The sequence below is a fragment of the Arvicanthis niloticus genome, chromosome 20, assembly GCF_011762505.2.
Source record: "Arvicanthis niloticus isolate mArvNil1 chromosome 20, mArvNil1.pat.X, whole genome shotgun sequence".
Taxonomy (NCBI): Eukaryota; Metazoa; Chordata; class Mammalia; order Rodentia; family Muridae; genus Arvicanthis; species Arvicanthis niloticus.
The window spans coordinates 43,563,837-43,584,874 of record NC_047677.1 but is presented as its reverse complement, the minus strand read 5'-3'; the positions used below and the strand labels follow the sequence as shown (position 1 = coordinate 43,584,874).

Sequence of the window (21,038 nt, the reverse complement as noted above, 5' to 3'; positions counted from 1 at the left end):
GAAACACTTTCTGTTTTGGTTTCCTTTGTTGTTTTGTTTTTAGTGTTGTTTCAGTTTTGGGAGCCATATGCTTGCCAGAGCCAAAAGCCAGCTAGCTGGGAAGAGCAGTCCAGGCTCCAGCTGGGAGCATTTAGTTCAGTAGTGCAAACAGGACGATCCTGTTCTAAGGACTCAGGAGAATTTAGTCTTCCTAACTCTCTATGTTTGGGAGATTCCATGGCATCAGCTGGGCTTCTTGAGAATCTCAGGAGGTAAAGTGGGGGAGGGAGAAAGGATGGTAGAAAATTACAATTAATGTGATCTTAGACAGTAATGATACTGTTACAGACACATCAGCATGGTCATACCAAAGGCGAGAGAGACAAAGACAGACAGAGAAAGAGAAAGAGACAGACAGACAGACAGACAGACAGAGACAGAGAAATACAGAAAGAGACAGAGAGGGACAGAGAGATAGACAGAGACACAGAGAGATAGACAAAGAGAAAGAGAGAAACAAAGAGAGACACAAAGAGACAGAGATACAGAAAGAGACAGGAGGACAGGGAGACAGAGAGAGAAAGAAAAAGACAGAGTGAGAGAGAGAAAGAGAGACAGATTGACAGACAGACAGACAGACAGACAGACAGACACACACACACACACACACACACACACACACGGGGGTGGGGGGAAGGGGAGGACAGGGAGGATATGGAGAGGCTCCAACCCTTGTGTGCAGAAGGTGGGGATGGGAAACCTCCCAGCTGCTGTGAAGAACAGAACGACTGCCGATCCAGAGAGATTAGACAATGGATTTAGGAAACAGGGCGTGGTGACACACACCTGTCAACCCAACGTCCCAGAGCCAGATGTAGGGGGCTAACCTCAGCTACATATGATAAGTTCAAGGCCAGCCTGGGATACATGAGACCTTATTTAAAAACCAACCAAACAACATACAGGGGGCTGGAGAGCTAGCAGGGACTGCTCTTCCGAAATGCCTGTATCAAGTGACTCACAACCTGAGGTTAGCCCCAGCTTTAGGGAGAGCTGCCTTGGATCATTGCATTCATGCCCACAAACCCTTGTACATAATTTGAAACTATATATATATATATATATATATATATAGAGAGAGAGAGAGAGAGAGAGAGAGAGAGAGAGAGACTTAAAAGTGCGCCCCCGGCACATCCAGCTTCAGAAAAGCCCTATTCACAATAGCAAAAAAATTTTGGAGCCACCCAAATGCCCAGAGGCTGACTGAATTAGCACACTAGGATCTGCCCACATAATGGGATAACCTCCAACCTTCAAAAGGAAGAGACTCCTATACTTGCTATATTATGGGAGAGTCTTGAAAGAAGCCAGAGGGCTTTGAGAAGGGTTTACAATGGATCAATCTTCATAGCCAACAACAAAGAGAATCAATTTTGACTCGGCGTATTGGCTCCTTTGTGAGACTGAGCTGGGCACAGTCAAGCTGACTTGTCTCCAGCCCCACACTGGGCGTCCGGATGAAGACGATGCTGCCCCTGCATGAAGACTTTTGTGTTTACTTCCCAAACTTCATTGAAAAAAAAAAATTTACAGCCTTGGTCCTGGAGGGGTCACCCCTGTCATCCCAACATGGAGGGAGGCTGAAGCAGAAAAATTGCCAAGTGGAAGACTAGTCTGGGCTACACAGCAAGACTCTGACCAAGACAGGACAAAACACTGCCTTACAAAAAATGTTAGCATCCCTTGCATCTGTGGATCTAATCTGGAAGCTGGCCAATTCTGAAAAGAAACTGAAGCTACAACCGGCTACACAAGTTGGTACTGCTTGCCAAGAACACAGGGTAGCCACGGGCACAGGGTAGTGTGGCCACTTGTGGCCTGGGAGACTGGATCTGTCTAACCCACAGTGTGACCGCCCTACTGCCACACCCAGCAGTATGGGTATAAAAAGCCAGCGTCTGGCCCTGCATCTAAAGGACCCGTATGACCCCAGGGCTGTAGGATGCTGTACCAGAAACACAGCTGTTCTGGGGCAGGAGTGGAACAAAGGCTTTGCATTGGGAAAACATCCAAAGCTTCCAGCTGTCGGAGTAAAACCGGGAACCATGGAAGCCAGACCCTTGCAGTTCTGTGTCACTCTCTGCTTACATTTTCAGGGACCATGCCTTGCTGGTAGATGAGTCCCGACCCCAGCACAGTTCTTCCAGGGTGGAACCCCCAGCAAACACTTTGCAGATAACAGGTTTTAAGTATCTTTGTTAGTTAGTTGTTACTACCACAAGATCCCTGAGGTTGTCGAGTTAAGGAGAAGGAAGGTTTAAAAGACTTAATTGGCTGGGCAGTGGTGGCGCATGCCTTTAATCCCAGCACTTGGGAGGCAGAGACAGGCGGATTTCTGAGTTCGAGGCCAGCCTGGTCTACAGAGTGAGTTCCAGGACAGCCAGGACTACACAGAGAAACCCTGTCTTGAAAAAAATAAATAAATAAAAGGCTTAATTGTTTTGGAGGTTCTGACCCGTGGTCTATCAGCCCTGTTGCATCGGACATGTTCTGAAGCAACACATTAAGGTAAAAGCCTGTGCCGGGGAAGCTCTTCACAAAGCATCCAGGAAGAGGACTGGGTTCCCAATGTACCCGTTAAAGGCAGGCCTCCAGTGAGCTAACTTTCTCCCCTCAAGCTCTACCTATTAAAGACCCCATTAGCTCCCCTGGGCTGTGGGATCATGTTTAATCAGGTTGTGGAGGTGGAGAAGTGGACAGCTGAGAGAATCCTCATGCAGTAAGGACCTGGTACCTCCAGGATAGCTGTGTCCAGATTAGAATTCTCCCATGCACAGGACCCAGCTTTTCCAATTGTGTGGGTTGATTAGTGCATGGTAGGGAGAGCACAAGAGAACAGAGCAACCTGGTTTCTCTACCTCTGCTGCAGAGTGTGGCCATGGTCTTAGCCTGGTGGGCTTCTCCCCACCTATCAATCCCCAGGTGGAAGCTTCACTCAACCATGGCTCCACCTGGAACATCAGATCCCACAGGCCAAAACTCAATGCCTCCCTCCGACCCCCAGGACCCCACTTCAGACAACAGCTTCAGGTCTTGGCTGGTATCAGTGCTTTGGACAGATTTGCTATAAATTGGAGGTTTTTATGCCTTGAGTTTGAATTCCTCTGAGTATATTTTGGCATTTGCTAGAATTGTTCGTAGAAATCCGAAAGACATTTTACTTACATTTATCTTTTTATTTTCAAGGGGACAACTTAGGACCGGGCATGAGGCAGAGGTTCTGAGGTCTAAGGAAGGGCTCTCATGCCCTTGGCTGGCACTACCCTCCCCAGCTCCCACATCTGGAAGTTCTCTGAATCCTACAGTTTCTCTCTGTTGGGTACCTTTCTGTTACTCTGATGTAACACCATGAGCAAGGCAGCTTATAGAAGGAAAGGTTTATTTAGGACTGGGGCTCCAGAGGCATAATAGTGCCATCAAAGTAGTACGTGCATGAGATGCTTGGCCTGAGTGGCCTATGCAGAGTGGCACTGTTAGGAGGTGTGGCCTTGTTGGAGGAGGTGTGGCCTTGTTAAAGGAATTGTGTCACTGTGGGGGTGGGGTTTGAGGTCCTAGCCCATTGTGGGTGGGGCCATCCCTGGGCTGGTGGTCCTGGGATGAAAAAAAAAAAAAAAAAAAAAAAAAAAAACCTGTTTCTCCCCAAAGTTGCTTTGGTCATGGAGTTTTATCACAGCAATAATAACCCTAACTAAGGTAACAAGAAACACTTTCCAGAGTGTGTTACCAGGGAAACTACACAGGTGCTAGGAACCAGGATGAAGCCAAAATGGACCTTTTGGGTTACTGTTGATAAGAAACATAGCTGTCATTCTAAAAGAAATAAGAGGGTCCATTTTGAGTCAAATCTGAAGACAGTGGCCCAGGGACACAGATTCAGACCATACTCAATGACATGGCCCACAGTGGAAGAGTCATAATTCAGTGCATTCACCAATGGTCTACACTGGTGGGGACTTGACTGAATCCTGAGGCTCTTCTGACCTCCTCAGATGTTAGATCACTTGGTCAGTTATGGTATCCCTAGGAAACTTTGTATACCTGGTATGATGAGACTCGAATTAAAAAAAAAAAAAAAAAAAACACTTTGGGGCCTGGAGAGAGGGAGGGTCTGACTTTGATCCATACCACTAATGTGAAAAGTCCCAGAGGCTTTACACACCTATAATCCCAGAGCTGGGGAGGTAGAGACAGGAGGATTCCTCAGTTGGCAAGTAGTTATAGGTCCAATGAGAGACTCTGACTCAAAAGAAAAGGTGGAGATTGAGTGAGGAGGACAGCCTATGTTAGCCCCTGATCTACACAAACCCAGTTTTTTAAAAATTTTATTATGATTGTTGTTACTATGTGTGTAAATGTGTGTGCATAACACACATATGTGTTGGTAGCTGGTTCATTCCTTCCACATGGGTTCCATGGTGAACTGAACTGTAGCTACAAAGAGAGCGATGCCCTGGGGGGTATCTGTGGAGCCTGGAGTACACAGGAGGTAGTCCTCTGAGATACATGATGCAGCTACCTCAGGCCCCTTCCAGCCATCAGTTCCAGTGTACACTGGTGTACAAGATTCCTCCTACACACCTACACAGTTACACACATGAGCATGTATACATGTGCACATGCACACAAACAAAGATACTACACACAAAGATAAACTTAAGACAGAAAAAGGAACAACTCCGGCGGAATCTACACATTATAATTGATTGTCTGGTTGCTTTGGTTTTTGCCCTTGGTTTTCATTCTTCAGAGACAGGGCCTCATATAGGCCTGGCTGTCTGGATGGCTGGCCTGGCACTTGCTATGTAGCCAAAGATGTTCTTGACCTCTGACCCTCCTGCCTCTACCACCAAGTGCTAGGATTACAGATAGGCAACACCAACCTTAGCTGGTTGATTCTGAGACGAGAGAGACAGATTTGCTAAAATCACTTAGGCTGCATCCGAACTCCCAATCCTCCAGACTCAGCCTCATGAGTGGCTGGGATTACAAGTACCCCACATCATGACAACCTCTACACATTTGTTATAACCCTCCTTCCAGACCCCCCTAAGGATGCCCAAGGTCCTCCTTTAGCCTACATGCAACAGTAGGACTGGCTGTGTCCATCTGATGATTATGGGCTGATGTACACACCTAAGCCCTGGTGGTCAGGGACCACCATATCTTTCTTTCTCTGAGAGGTCCCCTTGCAATCCTGAGCCCTGCCTGAGCCAGAGAGAAAACTCAGACCTTCAAGATGCTGGCTCTGTCAATTCTGCCCTATCTGTGGTTTTGCATGGAACACACCACCACCTGTCTGGCTCCCATCCCAGTCAATTCACTTTCTTATTGCCCGACGTGGCTGCTGTACACACTGTGTGTGTGTGTGTGTGTGTGTGTGTGTGTGTGTGTGTGTCTATCTGGTCCCTCTCTTCCTCTGTTATACCTGCAGACATGTGTCTGCCACAGGCACCTACACTCAGAGGACTAAAATCCTCTTTTCTGTCAATGACAGTTGGGGTAAAATCAGAAACAGGATAAATAAAATCAGATAAATGTTTAGGTTCCAAAGTGAGGTCATGTCCAGGTGATTCCTGAGTGGGAAGGAAAAGCAGGTTGCACACTTAAGCCCCAAGATTATTCCTTTTTAAAAAATGGGAACGAATTCTACTCTTGAATTTCTGTGTATAGTTACTGTATGTGTGGCTTTGCATTTCATGCTCTGAAACATGGTCCTTAGAAAACTAGTGAAGGAGCTTTTCAAATTATTTATGCGTATGTCCACATGTGTTTCTGTGTGTATGTACCCACAGATGCCAGAGAGGGACGTAGAATCCCTTGGAGCTGGACTCACAGATGGTTTGCTACCTGACATTGGTGGTGGAAACCAAATTCCGGTCCTCTGGAAGAGTAATGCGTGCTTTTAGTCCCAGAGCCACTTCTCAGCCCTTACCAGTGAAGCTTTATAGGGCATTGTAAAGACACGGAACGGATAGTAAAGAGTTAAATGTATAATATTCTTTCTTTAGAAGCCACCCTGGATCTCAACCCTAGGAGGAGGTCCTGTGTGGCCTCAGAGGGTTTGAGAGAAGCAAAGGATTCCTGTGGCCTATGGTATGGTGGTGTAATGATCCAGACCATTGTGGGTGGTGACAACCCTGGGCAGGTGGTCCAGAGTTGTGCAAGAAAACATGCCGATCAAACCATGGAGAGAAGAAACAGCCCTTTCTAGTCTCTGCTTCAGTTCTTGTCTTAATATCCCTCCAGGACAGGCCATAATGTGGAAATATAGACCAAATAAGACCTTTCCTCTCCCAGGTTGTTTGGTTGGTGTTTTAACACAGCAATGGAAAGTAAGACGAGATACTCTTTTGGTCATCCCTTGTAATTCTTAATAACTTTGTTGTTTGAGACACGGTCCGTACTGGCCAGGACCCCAGAAGGTAGATAATGACTTTGAACTTCTGATCTTTCTGCTTTGACTACGCAAGTGCTGGGATGTCAGGCATGTGTCATCATACCAGGCTTAATATGTGTTGGGGATCCAACCTACGGTTCTGTGTATGCTAGGGAAACATACACATAAGAGCATATGGCTCTTATCAACTGAGCCATATCTCCAGCCCCCAAACCCAGTTTTTTTTTTTAATTTTATTATGATTGTTGTTACTATGTGTACATGTGCGTACATACCACACATATGTGTTGGTAGCTGGTTCATTCCTTCCACGTGGGTTCTGTGGTGAACTGAACTGTAGCTACAAAGAGAGCGATGCTCTGGGGGGTGTCTGTGGAGCCCGGAGGACATAGGAGGGAGTCCTCTGAGATACATGATGCCCCTTCCAGGCATCAGTCCCGGTGTGTACACTGGTATACAAGATTCCTCCTGAGGAGTGTGGGGTCATCAGAACCGCTTTAAGCTGTGCGCGGATGCGAAGCACCATCACACACTCAGACAGCCACTGCATAAAACAGTTGTCTAGACAAGCCAGACAAACCAAGGGCCTCCATCGCTCTGTCTTTACATCTATCAGTGAAGCCACGGGGCCCGGGATATCGTGCTGCAGATGATCAGGTTAGGCATAGCTTCAATTAGAGACAACATGTCCAGTCCTCCTAAGGAAAGGCCTTTTTTTTTTTTTTTTTTTTTTTGGCCTGGAGTCCTAACGGACCAGATGTCCGACCTCAGTCACTTCACGGTCAGTCAGGAGACTGCATCCATGGTCAGGTCCCAGGACAGACATCTCAGCCGCTCAGTCCTCCTCAAAGATGAACGCCTACCTCCCCGCGCCTACTCCAGCTCCAGAACCTTGATTGCGAGGGGCCGCTCAGGACGAAGAGCTGGAGCCAGGAGGCCCAGAGTCAGATGGTACAGCCCGTACTCCCCGACCGAGCTGCAGATGGTTCCACCCAGCTCTTACAAACCTTTTTCCGAAGGGAGGGAGCAGAGGAGGCGTGGTCTGTAGCTCTCTGGGCCACGCCCCACTGCGTGGTCCCGAAATGTAAGCTCTGCCTCTGGGGCGGGGCAGGCTGCTACTAGCGCCGGGGCTGGGCCGCTGGGGTGGGGCCAGGCTGAGTGCGCGCCGCGGGGCGGGACCGGCCTCTGCCCCGCCCCTCCGGGACCCGCCCCGCCTCCTGCCTCGCCCCCGCCCCACCCGCCCCGCCCCCTGCCCGCCGTCGCGCTGGGCGGGGGCGGGGCCCGGGGTCGGCAGGCCCCGCCCCCGCGGTGAATATTGATGCGGCGCGCGTCGGCGTCGCCCTCCTCCCATTGAGCGAGGCTGTGTCGCGTGGCCCGGCGTCGGCGTGACGGTTGGACGCGGGCGCGGCACTGCGGGTCCCGATTGCTGCAGCCGCTTGTCAGTGTGATGAAGATTGGCACCCAGGTAAGCTGTCACTCAACCGCTCCGCTGCCGCCGCCGCCGCCGCTCTCGCCGCCGCCGTCCCTATCAATCACACCGGCCGAGGCCGTCGCTGCCGCCGCCTCCGCCGCTGCCTCTTCCGCCGCGGGCCGGGCGGGCGGTCGGGCGGGCGGTGCCCGGGGCCGCACTTGACCCGCGCCCGGGGCGGGGGCGGGGGCGGGGGAGGGGTGCGCCGATGGGGGAGGGGGCGCGGAGGCCGCGGCGCGGGGGCGCGCCCGGCTTGTTTTCCTTGTGTGGGTTCAGGGGCGCGGAAATTTCTCGAAGGCGGCAGGGCCTCCGCGCTGGGCCCGCTCGAGGCGCGCGCCTAACCGTCGCTCACGGAGCGCGGCTCGCGGGCTGCGGGGGCGCGCGGGCCGGCGGGGGCGCGCGGCGGCGGGCCGAGGGCCGGGGGCGGCGCGGCAGGAAGATGGCGGCGGGGTCGGCTGCCCAGAGGGGCGGCCCGAGCCGGCGTGGGGCTCCCCGCGGGAGTCCGCGGACGGTGACAGCGCGTCGCGCGTGTCCACCGCCCGTCGGGGAGAGCTTCTCCGGGAGCGCTTGGCCCGCTGTGCTTGCTCCGTGTGTATCGGGGAAGGGAAGCGGTGCAGCTAGGAGCACCGAGCACGGCGATGTCGCGGCTCCAGGCTCCGGAGGCCGCGGCCTGCGCGGTCGGTCCCGCCGCGCCACTCGGGAGCGGGGGCCCCGGGGACCGCGGGGGCCAAGTTTGAGCACACATCAGGGATCCAGGATAGCTGAGACGTGGGTGTCGGCTCGCCAGGGAAGCTTCTTCCAGAAGTGACTTTTTGGGTTTTTTTGTTTTGTTTTCGTTTTTGTTTTACTCTTTTTTTAAAGATGTGGGTGCTTTTCCACTAAAGGATGGAACAACACGCCCCTAAGCAGGCCTCCTGTCATGGCACTAGAAAAATGAGCTTTCTCTAAACGCTCCAGGGAAGGATTTGACTGAGGCGGGAACGCGTTGCTAGCACGCTTTTTGTTGCTCTTTCGGTGTCCAGGTGAGGCAGGCAAGAGTCCGCAAACCCTATCAGCCTGTGCGTGCCGGGCATCCCGTTGGCAATAGCGCTTTGAGTGTTAGATCCACCATTGTGTGATGTACCGTTGAAGCTTACGGTTCTTCCTGGCGAACTTTGGAACCAGGGTACCAGGAGAGGATGCGCCTTAAGAGAGTCCCCTGTGCTTTAGAATAGAGGAAGCATGGCTGGAAAGATAGCTCGTTCCCCTCAACCGGCTCTGTGATTCTGGGGGCAGCAGTTTACATTTCGTAACGTTTCTGTGGCCTTGTATCCTAACTTTAGGAAGTCCCAATTGTGAATCGTGGAAACAAAGTCACTACACTAGTAGTAACATTCAGTTACAAGCTTGACTTTGGCCCAGCGTTGTTAAAACCAGAACTATTGAGAGGAAAAGAGATTTGCCAGAGTTCAAAGTGTAGATCCAGGAGCTGAAACTTTCCCAGGGTCAAAAAGAGTACCAGTCACACTGAAATAGCTCTCAAAAGTATTTGACCTAAGGGTTGGTGGTGGCTCGCCCCTAATCCCAGCACTCAGGAGGCAGAGGCAGGTGGATCTCTTTAGCCTGGTCTATAGGGTGAGTTCCAAGATAGTCATGGCTACATAGAGAACCCTGTCTTTAAAAAAAAAAGAATCGGTCCAAAGTGTTGAGAGCCCCAGATTAGCTCACTGTGCAGCTAGGCTGAGCAGAACCCTCCGAGTCCTTTAGGAGTGTGGTGAGGTTTCTGTGACAACTCAAATGCTTTATGGACATACCTCATGGTGGTCCTGCTCATCTAATCTGATTGCCTTCCTCATTGAAGCTACTGTAGCTACTTTGTTTTTGTCAGTTTCTGTCCTCATTAGAAACCCATGTACATTTCAGCTGTCTTTGGTAGGAATATGGATGGATGGATGTCAGGGTCCTCCTCATGACCTGGCTTTGTTGGCAGAGGTGACAAGGAATTCAAGTAATTCAACAGTCAGGAGAACTTGATATCCTGATGCTGTGGTGTGGTCTAGCAGTGGCTGAGGGTGAGAGAGGTTAGCCACAGCCTTTGGTGGGTTAGGCAGTCTTACAGTTAGCTGCGCTGAAACCGAGTGAATTCTGCTTCCATCTTGTCCAGAGTGAAAGTATGTGGTCCGTAGAAAAAGTTGATTGGTAGAATGAACAAAGTCTGGACTGGACAGCCATTTGGTGCAAAGCAGACACAGGCCTGGCCACAAAGGCTGTTCTAAGTATTACATTACTGAGGGGATGCCGGGTACCTGGCCTGCTGCAGCCCCAGCTGTTCAGCTATTGTTTCTGGAAATTTCCCCCAGAAGGCAGTCAGTGTAGTTAGTGTAGTGGCTGGCCTGTGGTTGAGATCTGTTTCTCTGATGTTCTGTGGTTCTTGATGGGAAGAGGATGGAGCAGCCTCTTATTCCAAGCATTCCCAGGGAGGTGTGGGGGGTGAAGGAAACCACTAGGTAGGGGGTGTCGTTCACGACCGAGCTCTTGCTTTACAAAGCCCTGACTGATTGCAAACATCCCTACTCTGGATGATTTTATCATCTTGGACCTTTCTCTGGAATAATGGAGTGTGGTCATCCTGATGGGTACAGTTAGAAGGCCCTTCTTCCCTCTTGAGGGTAAGCTGATTAGCATGGGTTGTCAGTGCTCTGTGTATAAGTTACTGGGCTCACCTTCTGATAGAGGTGAGTCTGTCCATGGGCTGAGTGGGCTCCCTCTGTAGTCACCATGTTGTCTGGTCATCACCCAGCTCCCCCTCACATTCTCTCAGCTCCCACTTTTGCCTCTTCCCTTTATTAGCCGTGGACACAGACTTCTGTGCTCTCCCTACACCTACATCAGCACACTGACCTCTGTGCTGGGAGCTGCCTTTTTAACAGCATACGCCTTTTCTCTTTCTTCCCAGCAACCGCAGTTTACTTTCTGTGTGTCTGAAGGTGCCAATTTTAGATATCCCATGTAAGTGGAATAATAATTTACCTTTGTGTGATTGACTCATTTCACTTAGCAAAATTACGTCCGCATTTGCATATTTTTAAGCCTAGTGAAGTTCCATCCTGTGTATGTTCTGCGTTTAGTTCATGCTGACATTTTGGTTCGTCTGCCTTTTGGCTACCGTGAGTAACGCGGCCATGAACACAGGTGTGTGGAATAGATTTCCTCATCATGTTGGCTAAAGCACCACTGTCCCGTTTTCCCACAGTAGCAGTGCTATACACAGGGTTTCCAGATTCTCCACATCCTGGCATTTGGGTGTTTGGTTGTATTGTGGCAAAAGACCAGAGCTTTGTAAACAGTGGGCAAGCACTCTACCACTGAGCTACACGCTACCACCAGTGTTCTGTGTGGTTGTTTTTAAAATTGTCGTCTTTGTGTGTGAGATGACATTTTATTGTATGAATTGCATTTTCTAGCCATTAGTGATGTTGAGCATCTTTTCATGGGTGTACTGGACATTTCTGGTTTTTGTTTGTTTGTTTGTTTGTTTGTTTGTTTTTGGAGAAATTTCTTTTATGTTCTTTGCCCACTTTTGAATCTAGTTTGTGTGCATATATTTCATAAATAAATTGTGAAAAAGTACTTCTGTATCTGGCATTATCATATAATTTTATGCATGTTAACATAAATGTTTCTTACTTTAAAAATTTAAAGTTGGGCCAGAGAGATGGCTCAGTGGGGAAAGAAAGTTGTTTGCCACCAAGCCTGACAACCTGAGTTCAGTCCCAGATCCCACGTGGTGTAAGACGAGAAATGACTTCTGCAAGCTCCCCTTTAACTTCCACACTAGCTGTGGCGTTGTACACACATACAGTACAGAAATAAATTTAATTTAAAAAATGTTAAGTGTCACGTTTTTTTTTTTAAAGATCTTAACGGTTATGCGTGATATATCAGGGCCTTTGCATTTAACTGTTGACTTTGTGTTTTGCATCTGAAAACTGGCTTTCTTCTGGCCACTCAACACGGTACTAGCTGGGTTGACAGGGAATCTGGTATGGAAAGGCAGCAGCTGCTGGAAGAAGGCCTGGGGCCTCTTTCTACACTGCACTGTCACTGTCCCTGAGCAGCGCAGGCAGTGCCCAAGGGAGAAAGTTTGTCCTAGGGAGAGTGTGCTCAGCTAGGAAGAGTTATGGTCCCTATTCTCCTCTTTCTTCCTCTGCTTTCCTTGGGCTAGGGATTGAACCTGGGACTTTGTCCATGTTAAACACATATTACCAACTGTCTGTCATCTGTGTCTCACAGGACAGTTTCACTGCTCTAATAATAAGGATATGATGCAAGTTTTATGTGGCAGTTTGTATTGATGCTGGTGATAGTCACATAGTCTTAGAGCTTTGATAATGAATTTCATAGCTATGATAGACCATCTAACTCAGCCTCAAATCTGAGACCCATTAAATGTCCAAGGAGATAACAGGTAAGTGCATGCTGCACAAGTGTGGGACCCCAAGCTCAGATCCCACATCAGGCACCCAGATAGAGCCTGCTGTGGTAACACATCTAAATCCCAGCATTCCCGTGTGACGGAAGGCAAAGAGACTGAGTGTCCCTGGGCCAGCTTGCCTGGCTAATGCAGCAGCAAGCAGACAAAAAGGGTGGAAGAGGACTGACCTGCATACGCGTGCTGTCACATATGCTAGCACTCACCCTCTTAACTAACACAGTGTCTTTGTTATAAGAGTTTTGCTATGCCTTTAGTTGGATTCTGTACATTTTTATTTGCTGTGTAGCCCAGGCTTGCCTCAAATCATTCTTCTGCTTGAGCCTCTCATGTGGCTGAGCTGTGTTAAGTGGGGGTTGCAAGTGTGCCACAGTGCCTGGCACAGGTTTTGTTTTAGTAAGATTTAATATCTGATTTTATTTGGATATTAAGTTTTAAATGGCACATTCTCAAGCTTTGAAAACTAAGATGATTTCTTGGCAGATGTTTTCCTTCAGAAGAGTTACTTATTGACTGGCCATTACTGTGCTGGGGGATAAGAACCAGGGCTATTTGTGATTTATGAGCCCCAGTTACTTGCAACTTCTTTTTTTTTTTTTTTTTTTTTTATGATTTATTTTAAATATGTGAGTACACTGTTGCTGTCTTCAGACACACCAGAAGAGAGCATCCAGTCCCATTACAGATGGTTGTGAGCCACCATGTGGTTGCTGGGAATTGAACTCAGGACCTCTGGAAGAGCAGTTGGTGCTCTTAAACACTGAGCCATCTATCCAGCCCCACTTGAAATTTCTTACACAACAAAACTCCCTTGACTTTGTGCTGGGTGACTAATTCCCTAAAAAGCTCCTGGAGAAGGTGTCCTTTGCCAGTTTTCTTAGAATGTCCTGGCATTTCAGGTGTGTTAAAAACCAGGTTTAGTTTGGACAAGGACCATCAACTCGTAAGGAGGATTAGTAATAGAAGAAAAATGTCGAGACAGCCCAGCGCTCTCGAGTGCTGTCTTCTATCTGCCTTCTGCCTTCTGCTGTCATGTCTGTCTCTTTCAGTGCTGGTTTTGCTTTCTGCAGACTCCAGAACTGAACTTGGCTAGAATATCTAGCTTTTCCATATTGGAGTTGTTTAGGCTGACTTTGATAGCAGGTAGCACTGGGGAAGCTGTCCTGTGTTAGTTTTAGCAGTTGGAAAGGACCACAGGATGCTAAGGCCTATCTCATGACTTGAGACATCACCACCTGAATTGATAACTGCTTTAGGTGGGTGAAAAGTTGAGTATTGCAGAACAGATAGGGCTACACAGAGAAACCCAGTGGAGGTGCTATTTGCTTAGCTGTGGCCTATGTTTATGTGGCCCTAGAGCTAAGGGTTATTCTGTGACTGTGTGTGTTTGTCCGTTCATTCAGGTGGCGCCTATATTTGTATGGCCCTATAGCTAAGGGGTAGTTCTTTGGGGGAGGGGGGGTGGAACACTCCATCTCCTGTGATGCCCAGCAGACCAGTGACCAAGTAGTTCTCAAAGGAGTGAGAGTGTTAGGTTAGGAAGGACATGAGGCAGATCAGCCTGTCAGGGTCTCACATGCTTCACTAATCAGAAATGTCTCTAGATATCGCTAGATGTCCCCTGGGTGCCCAAATTGTCTCCAGGTGACAACTGCTGATACAGAGGATTTAAACAGTATGACAACGCTGGGCAGTGGTGCCGCACGCCTTTAATCCCAGCACTTGGGAGGCAGAGGCAGGTGGATTTCTGAGTTCGAGGCCAGCCTGGTCTACAGAGTGAGTTCCAGGACAGCCAAGGCTACACAGAGAAACCCTGTCTCAAAAAACCAAACCAAACCAAACCAAACAAAACAAAAAACAGTATGACAAATGAACCAATAAACATGGACAGAAGTCTGTGTTTAATAAATAAAATGTAGATTGTCTTCACCACATAAACACTTAGCAAAATTAGCCCTGTGTTCAGATTTTTAAAAACCCTCAAGTTTCAGAAAATTAAATCCTAGCTAGGTTTTATCAGTTAAGAGGCAGAGGCAGGAGAATTGCTGCGAGTTCAAGGCTAACCTGGGCTACATGGTGAAATCTTGTCTTAAAAACAGACTCTTCTCCTAAAATGGAGAGAGGAAAGATCAGGTATGTTTAACATCTGCCTGTGATTCAACTCTAGGAAGTGGAGGCTGCATTGGGGTTCAAAGTTCTCTTGAGCCACGAGACCTATTCTCAGAATCAAACCCTGACAATCATGATGAATGAGAATTTGAGACCACAGTTAACACAACCTAGTTAGAGCTTTGAAAGGAAAGCTAAAGATTCCTATATAGGAACCTTGAGTATATTTGTATAACTTCTGTATATTTCTTGGAATTAAGAGGAGATTTGGAGACTCCCTGTGAGGTGGGCACACCTTTAATCTCAGCACTCAACGGGCCAAGCCAAGAGGATCTCTGAGTTTGAGACGAAGACACACAGTGAGTTCCAGGCCAGTTAGGGCTACACAGTTAGACCTGGTCTCCAAAAATAAGGCTGGTTTCTGCCTCTGAATAAATGAATGACTACAGCAGTTTTCTGGCTTACAAATGCATAACTACATTACACATCCCCACCGCCAAGATAAAGCAGAGATAGTATTCAGGAGAAACTAAATCCACAATGTATTTACTAGAAAATAAGAATTTTCTAGCACGCAGATTGAAGTTTCAGCTTAAGGCAAAAGAAAATTTAATTCAAAGGGGGGAGATTTGATTTTGTGCTTGTTAAATTTGATTAAGAAGAAATTAGAGAAAAATAATTTAAAAAAAAAGATATGAAGGTAGATTGAAGGTGACACATTGGGGCTGGAGAGGTGGCCCAGAGGTTAAGGGCAGGCTGCTGTTCCAAATGACCTGGGTTCTGCTTTTAGCACCTACATGGCAGCTCACTGTAACTCAAATTCCGTGGCATCTGGTGCACACTTCTGGCTTCCGAAGGCACAGGCATACACAAATGTGCCTGCAGGCAAAACATTGGTGTATGTATAATAATAAAAAGGGACAGCACATGCACGATGGCAGTGCCTCTGGGGAGTGTGGGTCATGTATGAAGAAAGCAGGGTTTGAGCTGACCTTTCAGGTAGGGAGCATCTTGAACATGCTCCAGGCACAGATGAGTGAATTCTATGGAATTTTCATAGAACAAGTCATTCCTGTATTGTACAGACTTCAGGAGTCACTTAATAATTGAGCTCCTGCTGTATACCAGCACTGGGAATGTAGCAGGTGGCTGGGAATGTGGGGATGACTAGAAGCAGCGGAAGTTCTTCTCTGGAATGCACAGAAATTTGTGCCTGGGAGGAAATCAGCTCATCAATGACTCATCAAAAGAAGTGATTTCTTACAGCTGTGGTCAGGACTGAACGAGAGGTGTGCTTTGGTGCAAGCAGCTGGTGAGCAGTGAGATGACGTCTGTGTGGAGGAGTGAATGTAAAAACCATTCTACATAGAAATGGAAACTGTCCAGGCCTGGGAGAAGATACAGTGGAGCCTGTAAGAAACCTGAAGCGGCTGGATGGGTCAGGGAGAAGGGAAAACCAAGGCCTAGCCATCACTCGATATGCTCAGAATAATGGTTTTTATCTTGTGGCTAGTAAAGTCCCTGAAAGGTCTCAGACAGGTGTATTAGCATCAGGTTGAAGTTTCAAGAAGCTCTTAAAGACTTGGGACCATAGCAAGAATGAGAACTAGTTGAGAAACATTAAACTTTGTAGGGCACGTGCCATACCTAGGCACCTGGTGTCTGGATGGGCCCTTGGAAGGGCCTGGCCAGCTCTGTAACAAAGATTTTTTAAGTCTTATTTTTAATGATGGTTTCTAAACACTTTAACCTCCCTTTTAGCCCACCACCTATCAGAGGTAGTGGAAAAGAAAGGATACAATAGAAGTGGACCTGTTTAGAAAGGTTTCTTGGAGCAACTTCCATCTGTGTTTTTTGGAAATTGGCAGTTCAGTTCACAGGTCAGCAGCAGCAGCTCCATCCACTTGCAAATGCCTCATGGATACACCAGCAGTTGAAGACCCCCCCCTCTCAGGGGAGACCCTCACTCAAGTCTCGAGAAATCATGGCCACCCAAAAACTCGCAAGACACCGAATCTGGATGCAAACAGCAGAGGCTTTATTCAGGAGAGTTAGCCGGCTAACAGTCAATTCATTTGCTCACCCAGGAGCTGAATTGACAAAGACCAGCTGACTGAGGGGTTTTTTAAAAGGGGAAAACCACAAGCCAGGAGAGTGAGGAGGGGGTGAGGGGTTGCTAAGGAAACATAACATAAAAATAGTGGAAAATTCCAGAGGAACCCAACCTAAGTGAGTCAGGGTCATGAGGAAAATACTCTGTATACTCATTCTTCTCAAACATGTGGTCTTGCCATGTCACTGTGGCCTTGCCCTGTCACTTGCTGAACTATTTCTCAGTTGTTCTGGAAATGGCCCTGCCCTGTCATCGTGGTCACTAGTTTCTCAGCACCACCTAGATGACTTGCATTCCTCTCTTCCCTTTGTGGTTAGCTGGCTCTTGAAACCGGTCAGGCCGGGCAGTGGTGGCACGCACGCCTTTAATCCCAGCACTTGGGAGGCAGAGGCAGGCGGATTTCTGAGTTCCAGGACAGCCAGGGCTACACAGAGAAACCCTGTCTTGAAAAACCAAAAAACAAACAAACAAACAAACAAACAAAAAAAACCAAACAAACCGGCCAGTTTACATTTTTAGCTTGCTTCAGAGAAAATTTTTCATGCCCTTTAAAGTGAGGCCTAAAGAAAAGCCTATATACATTTTATAAAATGATTTTTATAATTTTTCACTCTACACAGTCTAGTTCCATAGAGTCAGGATAGCAACAGAGGTGACGCAACCTAACAGAGACAGCCAGGCCTCAGCCTCAGCTGGAGTCAGCAGGAGGGACCAACAAGAACATGAGGAGAAATTTAGGGAAGTGAAGATCAACGAAGACTCGAGACTCACAAGCATTGCACAGCTAGCTGTCCAGCAAGCCAAACCTTCTCTTTGTCACTCTGTAGAGTTCTAATTATACCCTCCAAATACCACGTGTCTTCCATGTGCCTTGCCTCTGTGTGTCCCTCAGCTGACATCATTGCCAATCAGCCCAAGTCCGTGGAAGCAGCACACCACCAGAAGTTTTTTGGTGCATTTCTCTCTACGGAGTCCCCCAAAATGCAGCTCAGCTATGCATTGTAAGGCAGACCAATACATGCATGTCGTCAGCAAAGAATCCTTCATCATGTGTCCTTTCACATGCTTGCTTTAGCAGAACATCCTCTCTCCTGTGTCTGCTTCAGCCAAACATTCCTTCATGAGTCTGCCTGAGCCTTTCACACCTGTGTCCACCTTCACGAATTTGCCCCAGCCAAACACCATCCAGCCGACTTTCCAAAGAATCCTTAGGTTTCCACTTCATAGCTCCACCTCTGTGATCTGCTGATTGCTGTCCCTGAATTCTCATTCTTAAGCTGGCTCCATTCTGCTTGTAGCTTTCCCCACAGAGATTCTGCATCAGCAGTGTCTCCCACATAGAGTGTCTCCCATCTCATGCCAGTTAATGCTCAGTGTTTCACACAGCACTCAAGCCTGCCTGCAGGGACTCCAGCCCTATCACACTTTACCTGGTCTCTTAGACCTTCCTTTGAAAACTGGGTACATGACTCTGTGCAAGACCCTGTAAATCTTGGATTTGTCAGGTTGCAAAACTTGATTCCTATAGCAAAGTCACAGAAGTGCTCTGTTCTTAGGAGAAATCACATGAGTCTATGCCTTTATGTCCTTAAGCCTGGGGATGGGTGCAGGCTGTCTGGAAGATTTCAGAGGTGACCTCACAGCGTCTCTGTTGTTGCCCTGGTGCACACTACTTGGCTTCTTTTTAATATCTCTAGTCTTTTCTACAATTATGTACTTGTCTGTAATTCTACGTGAGCTCCTCTGTGTCTAAACTGTTGTTTTCCAAATCTTTCTCTTCTGCTTTTTTCTTTAATCCCAGCATTCAGAAGGCAAAGTCAGGCAGATCTCTGTGAATTCCAGGTGATATGGATGATGCAATTCATTGCTAGCCATGCACACTGAATGGGGGAGAAGGTGGGCAGAGCATATAGGGAGGGGTAGGGCCTGTGGTGGGAGAGAACAGAGATAAGGTGGTGGTAAAGACCCCCATACTTGGGAGACCCTTCCTCAAGTCTCAGGAGATCACGACCACCCAAAGATCACAAGAAACCATACCTGGATGCAATCAGCAGAGGCTTTATTAGGGAAGAAACCTGGCAGCCAGCGGTCTCACACACACTCTCGCAGGAGTGGAGTTCGACCCCAACATCCAGTCCATGGAGGGTTTTAAAGGGAAAAACCACAAACCAGGGGAGTGAGGAGGGGGGTGAGGGGTTGCCAAGGATACATAACATAAGAATAGTGAAACATTCCAGAGAAACCCACCCTGAATGGTTTAGCATGTCACTGTGTCCCACCCTGTCATTTACCAACGATTTCAGATTAACTATCTTCACTTCTGCCGGCTATAGCCCCACCTAGGTGGCAGCATCTTTATCTGTGGTCAGGAATGTGTCTTCGTGCCTTGGGCCTCTCCCACCCATAGGTGGGCCTACTGCCTGAGGCTTGAGGAATGGAATTCATCCAGCAAATGTCCTGGGGGGCCTGAAATCTTATTTTCAGTTCCGAGTTCTGGGACCTGCATTTTTCTGCCCAGGTCTAAGGGCAAAGAAATCTACACATATTTCATAAAATAGCCTTTATAATTTTTCACTCTACAGTGGGCTTGAGGATGTGAACTCTTGGGATAGGAAAGGAAGGTGGGGGTGGGCTGATAGCTGGAGATGGACTTGGGCAGAGAAAATAGTCACATGACCAGATTTGCATTTTAGAAGCCTGGAGGATGGTTTGTAGCAAGGGCAGACTTAGGCTCTGGCAGGCAGGTGGAAGATGCAAATGTTGGACTCTAAGATCTAAAACCAGGGGACACACTCCCCCGAGACACTCACAGACAGGATTTGCTGCAATAACATGAGGTTTATTGATGATAAGATGTTAGCCAGTATACTGGGCTTCCGCTATACACAGACAAGAGGAACCCCGAGCCAAAGGTGGGAGCAGCTTTTATATGGAGCTCACGAGGGCAACCACAAAGGCTGACCTTCCCAGGTCCAGTCTATAGATGACTCAGATTTGCACATTACTTTATGACAATGAGTGTCTTCTGTTTGCCCAGGTTTATTACATTAAGGGCTCAGTTTCCTGACCACCTCCCATCCTGGAGGATCCCATTCCATCCCCTCTCCTGGAATGTGTCTGGGCCTTCCCCACCCACAGGTGGGCTCCCTTCCCTGTGGTCTGAGGAATGTTAATCCAGCAAGTGTCCTCTGACTAAGGAATGTACTTCTCCTGGAATGTGTCTTGGGGCAGTGAATTCTAAGTTCAAACCAAGACCTGAATATCTCACATTTGGTTCCTACAGTCCCCCCTTTTTCTTGTGGGTAATTCCAATCCTGGAATCACAAGCTTCATTCAACTTTTGGGTATATGCACTCTAAGCCCCACCCTCTAAGTCTGTATCTGGGACACGGTTTAGATTTAAAAGTCTCTTATCTCCGACATTTGGGTAATATCCACCCCTGTGTCTCTAGGGTGGGGATATCTCAGGAGTCAGGGCCTGCTGTTCTTTGGCCTTGTGGAACAGCAGGTGATCTTGAGCTCAAGGGGGTTGCTCAGGTGTCTGGCTGTTCTCTAGTTGGCATCAGGCACAGGCACTGGTCTGAGTTATGTGAAGTCAGGAAGTTACTCCAATTACTTCAATGGAGGTCGGGATGGTCAACTGCACCAGGAACAGCCTCTTAGTAGCCTGAAAAGTCGTTTGGGGGGGGGTGAGTCAAGGGAGTGGGGGCCTCACACAAGAGGGGCATTCTGTGCTTGGAACAGGGACAGGACAAAGGACACCACCCAGCCAGAGCCAGTTTCTGCGGGAAATTTAATTAAGGTCTCTTTTTAGGGTTCTGCTCATTCTCTCTACCAGTCCTGAGCTCTGGGGAGAGTATGAACAATGGAGCTTCTAATTAGTCCACAATATCTCTGACAGTCTCTGACTTACCTTAGAAATAAAAGCAAGATCTTTATCTGATTTAATTACCTCAGACACTGGAAACCTCGGGAAGATTTTTTCTAATATCTTCTTGGTTATCACAGTAGCTGTTTCCTCTTTGGTGGTAAAAGCCCCAACCCATCTAGAGATAGTATTTACAAATATTAGAGGGTATCTATATTTTCCTGGCCTAACTTCTGTAAAATTGCTCTCTAGCCTGTCTTCTCCTAGGTATTTTTCCTGTTTACTCTAAGCCTCATAAGCCTTTGCTTGCTGGCATACCTTACGCTGTTCTATTATCTCTCTGGCTCAAAACCTGAGGTCCATTATATGCTTTTGGTCTCCTGACTGCTTGGATGAGCTTATCTCTCAAGAGTCCATCTGTGCATTTAGCCTAGTAAGTCTTTTGTTTGCTTTCTGGGAGCATAATTCTCCCTTCTTGTGTACACTATAGTCTCTTTTTCTAGGTAATAGTTGGTAGGGTGGCTAGCAATCTGAGTCTTTTCTTCTTTTGTGTGTTTTAAGTGAGGCCTAGTC

At 47.9% G+C, this 21,038-nt stretch overlaps 1 protein-coding gene across 4 annotated transcripts in view; it reads left to right on the top strand.

Moving 5' to 3' along the window:
* The first annotated feature begins 7,743 nt into the window (after window positions 1-7,743).
* The window catches only part of Pknox1 (PBX/knotted 1 homeobox 1), a 44,473-nt gene continuing 31,178 nt past the window's right edge, over window positions 7,744-21,038 (top strand). For 2 of the 4 annotated variants that reach the window (XM_076917038.1, XM_034524199.2), the window contains exon 1: window positions 7,744-7,901. The gene's annotated coding sequence lies outside the window, so the exon portion shown is untranslated. The remainder of the gene's footprint in view (window positions 7,902-21,038) is intronic. The other 2 variants (XM_076917036.1, XM_076917037.1) reach the window with 2 other exon arrangements.